At 40.5% G+C, this 7,595-nt stretch overlaps 1 pseudogene; it reads right to left on the bottom strand.

Moving 5' to 3' along the window:
• Positions 1-5,690: 5,690 nt before the first annotated feature.
• On the bottom strand, positions 5,691-6,365 carry LOC100297770 (male-enhanced antigen 1-like; annotated as a pseudogene).
• Between the last annotated feature and the right edge of the window lie 1,230 nt (positions 6,366-7,595).

Raw genomic sequence — 7,595 nt, 5'->3', positions numbered from 1 at the left:
AAGAAAAGATATAGGAAAAGCTTCATGACTTGACAATAATTTCTTTTACATGATATCAGAAACACAGACAACAAAAGCAAAAATAGACAAATGGGACAGCATTAAACTTAAAAACTTTTGTGCATTAAAAAACACAATCAACAGAGTGAAAAGACAGTCTACTAAATAGGAGAAAATATTTGGAAAATACATGATAAGGGGTTAATATGTAACCCCATATGTTAAGAACTTCTATGACTCATCAACAAAAAAAGTCAGAGCCTGACTAAAAAATGAGCAAAGGATTTGAATATTTATTTCTCCAAAGATGATGTCCACATGACCAACAAGCATATGAAACAATGATTCTCATCACTAACAGTCTGAAAAATGCAAATCAAAACCACAGTGTGATATCACCTCACATGTTAGGATAATTAATATAAAAAAATTAAAGACAATAATAAATGTTGGCAAGATGTAGAGAAACTGGAACCCTTGGGCCTGTTGACTCGATTGCAAAATGGTGCATTCACTATGGTAAAGAACATAGTTTCTCAAAATTTAAAAATAGAACTATTATATTTTCCAATAATCCAACTTTTAGGAATATATTAAAAAAATTGAAAGCAGAATCTCAAAGAAATATTTGCATACCCATGTTTATAACAACACTTTTCGCAATAGCCAAGAGCTGAAGCAATCTAAATGTCTATCAAAGATAAATGGTTATAGAAAATGTGGTATATACATATCAGATCAGATCAGTCACTCAGTCGTGTCCGAACTTTGCGACCCCATGAATCACAGCACGCCAGGCCTCCCTGTCCATCACCAACTTCCGGAGTTCACTCAGACTCACGTCCATCGAGTCAGTGATGCCATCCAGCCATCTCTTCCTCTGTCGTCCCCTTCTCCTCCTGCCCCCAATCCCTCCCAGCATCAGAGTCTTTTCCAATGAGTCAACTCTTCGCATGAGGTGGTCAAAGTACTGGAGTTTCAGCTTTAGCATCATTCCTTCCAAAGAAATCCCAGAGCTGATCTCCTTCAGAATGGACTGGTTGGATCTCCTTGCAGTCCAAGGGACTCTCAAGAGTCTTCTCCAACACCACAGTTCAAAAGCATCAGTTCTTCAGCACTCAGCCTGCTTCACAGTCCAACTCTCACATCCATACATGACCACAGGAAAAACCATAGCCTTGACTAGACGAACCTTTGTTGGCAAAGTCATGTCTCTGTTTTTGAATATGCTATCTAGGTTGGTCATAACTTTCCTTCCAAGGAGTAAGCGTCTTTTAATTTCATGGCTGCAGTCACCATCTGCAGTGATTTTGGAGCCCAGAAAAATAAAGTCTGACACTGTTTCCACTGTTTCCCCATCTATTTCCCATGAAGTGATGGGACCAGATGCCCTGATTTTCATTTTCTGAATGTTGAGCTTTAAGCCAACTTTTGCACTCTCCACTTTCACTTTCACCAAGAGGCTTTTTAGTTCCTCTTCACTTTCTGCCATAAGGGTGGTGTCATCTGCATATCTGAGGTGATTGATATTTCTCCCGGCAATCTTGATTCCAGCTTGTGTTTCTTCCAGCCCAGCGTTTCTCATGATGTACTCTGCATATAAATTAAATAAACAGGGTGACAATATATAGCCTTGACGAACTCCTTTTCCTATTTGGAACCAGTCTGTTGTTCCATGTCCAGTTCTAACTGTTGCTTCCTGACCTTCATACAAATTTCTCAAGAGGCAGATCAGGTGGTCTGGTATTCCCATCACTTTCAGAATTTTCCACAGTTTCTGGTGATCCACACAGTCAAAGGCTTTGCAGAATATTATTCATCCTTAAGGGGGAAGGAGATTCTGTCACACTCAGCAATAGAAATGAATCTAGAGGATATTATATTATGTGAAATAAGCCAGTTATAAAAAGACAGTATATTATCCCACTTTTAAGAGGTATCTAAAACATAAAATTCACAGAAACAGAAAATAGACTACTGGCTGGGAAGTGGGGAGGGAGTTGCTTAATAGTTACAGAGTTTCAGATTTGCAAGATGAAAAAATTCTGGAGCTCAGTCTCACAGTATGAATATAGCTAACATTACTTAAATGTATGCTTTAAAAGTATTAAGAAGGTAAATTTTATATGATGTGTTTTTACAACAGAAAAAATAACAAGAAAAGTTACATAGCTGATGGAAAGCTAGTGTTCAGTAATAATAAATAAAAGAAGGAAGGATACGCATTTGAAAATAGTAAAAATGTAAGAGCATTGTTTTCAATGGGATCTCTTTCCTCTCCCCAACCAGAGAATAGGAAATGGTCAACTGTTGGAGGAATACAGTGGGACAATGGATATACTGTCTAAGATTAGAGAGTATAGCAGAGTCACCCCATTATGTTATAGATTGACACATGAAACTGTGTGCACATTTGACTAGCTTATCCAGGTATGGAATCATAAACAAAATGATGCCTGCTAAATTTAAGCAATTCAGTTTAGTTCAGTTCAGTCACTCAGTCGGGTCTGACTCTTCCCGACCCCATGAATTGCAGCAGGCCAGGAGAAGGCGATGGCACCCCACTCCAGTACTCTTGCCTGGAAAATCCCATGAATGGAGGGGCCTGGTGGGCTCCTGATTAAGACAAGACCAAATACAAACTTTTCCAAATAGTCAATGCACTCTAGCTTGTTTCAGAATGAATTATACCAATATTCAAAACATTTTCAACATGACAATGAGGAAAAATACTGCAGATTTGTGTGTGTGTGTGTTTAAGGTTCAAAAATTTCCACTGCAAGAGAATTAGGCCAGTTATCTTTATGTACAGGAAATACTTGCTATAAATATCTTGGAGAAGGCAATGGCACCCCACTCCAATACTCTTGCCTGGAAAATCAGTCCTGGGTGTTTACCCTTTTCTCTCCTTCGTACTTATTTGGAGAAGGAAATGGCAACCCACTCCAGTACTCTTGCCTGGAAAATTCCACGGATGGAGGAGCCTTGTATGCTACAGTCCCTGGTGTCACAAAGAGTCAGACACAACTGAGTGATTTCTTTTTCACTTTCACTTTCATACTTATTACCTTTTACACATTTACTTATTTTTATTGTTTATTATTTTTAGCCATGTAGCAGTTACCTAATTCTTTTTTTTTTGTAATCCTTTTGGTATTTTTTATTTTTTTTTAATTTAATTTTATTTTTAAACTTTACAATATTGTATTGGTTCTATCATACTTCGAAATTCTTGAAGTGTAACTTTGACAATTTCTTATGAAGCACAGAGAGTAAATCCAAAGCACACTGTGATTATGCAGCCTTCAAAGTTTATTTTGAAAGGACTCTTACAGATTGTTTTGATAGAGAGTGCAGTTGGTTCCATATACCTGGGTGGTTGTATTTGGGTTCTAACCCTGTTAGTGGCTTACCTCCTGTGCTCACGTCCTCAGTTGTGTCAGACTCTTTTCAGCTCCATGGACTGAAAAGATACGCAAAAAAGCAAAATGGCTGTCTGAGGAGGCCTTACAAATAGCTGTGACAATTCTCCAGGGAAGAATTGATGCTTTTGAACTGTGGTGTTGGAGAAGACTCTAGAGAGTCCCTTGGACTGCAAGGAGATCCAACCAGTCCATTCTGAAGGAGATCAGCCTGGGGATTTCTTTGGAAGGAATGATGCTAAAGCTGAAACTCCAGTACTTTGGCCACCTCATGCGAAGAGTTGACTCATTGGAAAAGACTGATGCTGGGAGGGATTGGGGGCAGGAGGAGAAGGGGACGACAGAGGATGAGATGGCTGGATGGCATCACTTACTCAGTGGATGTGAGTCTGAGTGAACTCTGGGAGTTGGTGATGGACAGGGAGGCCTGGCATGCTGTGATCCATGTGGTCGCGAAGAGTCGGACATGACTGAGCGACTGAACTGAACTGAACTTAAAGCTGAGGATAATAAAGAGATTTAAAAAATGTGAGACATTTAAAAAACTTGGAAGATAGAATGAGAAGATGCCAGAAAACATTTAATAAGCATTCCATAAGAAATAAATGAAATAAAAAGATAGAGAGGCAATCTTTGAGGTTGTTGCTCTTTAGTTGTTAAGTCATGTCCAACATTTTTGAGATCCCATGGACTATAGCCCACCAGGATCCTCTGTCCATGGGGTTTCCCAGGGAAGAATGCTGGAGTGGGTTGTTATTTCCTTCTCCAGGAGATCTTCCTGACCCTGGGATCCACTCTGCCTCTCCTGCGCCAGCAGGCAGATTCTTTACTGTTGAGTTGCCAGAGAAGCCCAGTGTTTGAGGTGTCAATGACAAATAATTTTCCAGAATTCTCATTATTTGCTAATGAAAATATAAACTGCTACAATTTCTTTTAAGAAAAATTTGTCAATATCTAATAAAGTTGAAGAAAGTGCATATTCTATAAACTTGTAGTTTTCTACTGGAAAGAAATTCTCAGAATAAGCACCTGTGCAGTACTATGCTTTGCAGCTTTGTTTGTAGCAGAGAAATGATAGAACTGCATTGGCTGAGTCTTCCATAGGGAAAATCTCCTGACATACTCAGCTTTCACACATTAGGAGATCTGCATTTCATCATGGGGGACAGAGTACAACTCAAAAATTAATCACTATGGTAATTAATTTAACTGAGAGGAAAACCTCATTAATAGAGTTAAGAATCAAGTATATGAATAATACTTAAGTCCATCAAAGAATTTATTAATTTTATAAAGACCTGCTGAAACATTGTGCTCAGAATAAAGCTCTTAAAATAAATACTGTTCAGAAGTGTGTACCATTCTGATCCTGGTTCAAAATCAGTTACATAGTTACATTATGCACAATTCTGATGGGTTTGATTATTTGAGTAGTTCACAAACTATAAATGGTAGATTAGAAGTAAGGGATGAAAATATGCCTAGGGTGGAACATAAGACTACACAGCAGGAAATGACAGTTGGGAAAAAAGAGAAAAAACAATGTAAAGAAGAGGTATTTAACAAAAAAACTTGTCATTTTGAATCCCTTCCTTTGGAGGTGTATAGTAGTAGGTATTTCTATTTGTCTTAAGTCCATGTTCGTGGAAGCAACCTAAATGTCCATCAACAGATGAGTGCATTAGGAAGCTATGGCACATATATACAATGGAATATTACTCAGCCATTAAAAAGAATGAATAATGCCATTTGCAGCAACATGGATGGAACTAGAGATGATCATATTAAGTAAAGTAAATCAGGCAAAGAAAGACAAATATCATATGATATTTCTTGTATGTGGAATCTAAAAAATGATACAAATGAATTTATTTACGAAACAGAAACATACAAACTTAGAGAACAAACTTATAATTACCAGGAAGAGTGGAGGGAGAGGAGGGCGATAGATTGGGAGTTTAGGATTGACATACATATATATATATGGGCTTCTTGGTGGCACAAGTGATAAAGAACCTGCCTGACATAAGAGAGACTTAAAAAGACTCTGGTTTGATCCCTGGGTCTGGAAGATTCCCTGGAGGAATGTACGGCAACCCATTCCAGTATTCTTGTGTGGAGAATCCCTTGGACAGTGGAGCCTGGCAGGCTATGGTCCATAGGCTGTATATATAGGGAGGATGGAGATGGACATTTCAACCAAGATGTATTCAGTACGGTGCTGGTTCTGGTTTGGAATGCAGGTAGATACAGCCACTCTAAGGGTGGTCACTTCCAGGCAGGCCATTCTGCCTAGCTTGGAGGACCTACTATACCACATCTTCCCACTGGACAACTGATAATCTTCTGAGTCTGGGCAGGAACCCCTGGTGCAGACAGATGTACTCCAGCCATTCTCCTTTTCATCAGTTCTGTGCGTTCTGGGTCCTGGGTCCATGGGAACAGAACTGTGTTTGCTCCATGCTGTAGCTCACTCCTCATCTTCATCTTCATTTTCTAATGATGGGTCTGGCAAATGAAGCCCCAGGGCTGGCAGAGCCAGAGAAGACAGTTAAGGGCCAGTCCTTCAGGGACTTCAGCTCCATCTGCCCAGGAACAATGCCTCCTCTGTCACACATGGATCTGATCCTGGATATCAGCAACTACTTCTCCATCACCCACTGGTGCTGGCTACCTCCTTCTGTTCAGGATCTTGGTTCAGGAGTAGCCAGCTGGTCTTGCTCTCATTTCTTCTGGTTCCTCACTGCTCCAATCCCTAGTGCCCTCTGTAGGGCCCTGGTGTAGCCTGAGTTCCTCAGTCTGATTTCAGAACACATGGTATCTCCCCCCTAGAACTAGAACTACTGCTGCCAATGGGCAGGTGCCACTCAGAGCCGAAGGTTGAATCCCAGGCCCACTCTTTTCAATGATCCTGTATGCCTGCATCAGCTGCTGGTCTGTCATTAACCATTCCATCCAAACTCACCTGTCTCATTACCTAGGACCTTGGCTCTCTAGTGAGAATAAAACAGTCAATGGTTTCAAACTATCTGATTTAACTCTTAAATAAGTTAACAAAAAATAGTGTCTGGAACTAAATTAAGGATTCCTTTGGGTTAAACACCTTTAACCACAATTTCATTGTAATGATTTCAATTTTCAGCTATCTTGGTACTCCTTTTTACAAAATATATCTTCTAAAGAGTTGTCTACAATCCCCTCTTGACTTGTTCCTCCGAGTCTCTTCCTTGAACCCACATGAATGTCTGGTTTTGTTTGTGTATGGTGTTCTTCTTTTTCTCTACCATTTCACCAAAACTGCTCCTGTCAGAGTCACGGGTGACCTCCCCTACCTTCTGACCCTCTCTCTGGCCAGATGTATCCCTTGGTGGGATGGAATCAACCTCACCCTCCCTTCTGACTGATGGTTAGAGGAGATGTGATCACAGATCAGATCAGATCAGATCAGATCAGTCGCTCAGTCGTGTTCGACTCTTCGTGACCCCAGGAATCGCAGCATGCCGGGCCTCCCTGTTCATCACCAACTCTCAGAGTTCACTCAGACTCACATCCATCGAGTCAGTGATGCTATCCAGCCATCTCATCCTCTGTCGTCCCCTTCTCCTCTTGCCCCCAATCCCTCCCAGCATCAGAGTCTTTTCCAATGAGTCAACTCTTCACGTGAGGTGGCCAAAGTACTGGAGTTTCAGCTTTAGCATCATTCCTTCCAAAGAAATCCCAGGGCTGATCTCCTTCAGAATGGACTGGTTGGATCTCCTTGCAGTCCAAGGGACTCTCAAGAGTCTTCTCCAACACCACAGTTCAAAAGCATCAGTTCTTCGGCACTCAGCCTTCTTCACAGTCCAACTCTCACATCCATACATGACCACAGGAAAAACCATAGCCTTGACTAGACAAACCTTTGTTGGCAAAGTAATGTCTCTGTTTTTGAATATGCTATCTAGGTTGGTCATAACTTTCCTTCCAAGGAGTAAGCGTCTTTTAATTTCATGGCTGCAGTCACCATCTGCAGTGATTTTGGAGCCCAGAAAAATAAAGTCTGACACTGTTTCCACTGTTTCCCCATCTATTTCCCATGAAGTGATGGGACCAGATGCCATGCTCTTCATTTTCTGAAAGTTGAGCTTAAAGCCAACTTTTTCACTCTCCACTTTCACTTTCATGAAGAGGCTT

The sequence above is a fragment of the Bos taurus genome, chromosome 5 (assembly GCF_002263795.3).
Source record: "Bos taurus isolate L1 Dominette 01449 registration number 42190680 breed Hereford chromosome 5, ARS-UCD2.0, whole genome shotgun sequence".
In the NCBI taxonomy this organism is placed as follows: domain Eukaryota; kingdom Metazoa; phylum Chordata; class Mammalia; order Artiodactyla; family Bovidae; genus Bos; species Bos taurus.
The sequence above is the reverse complement of the archived record's forward strand: the minus strand, read 5'-3'. Positions and strand labels throughout refer to the sequence as shown.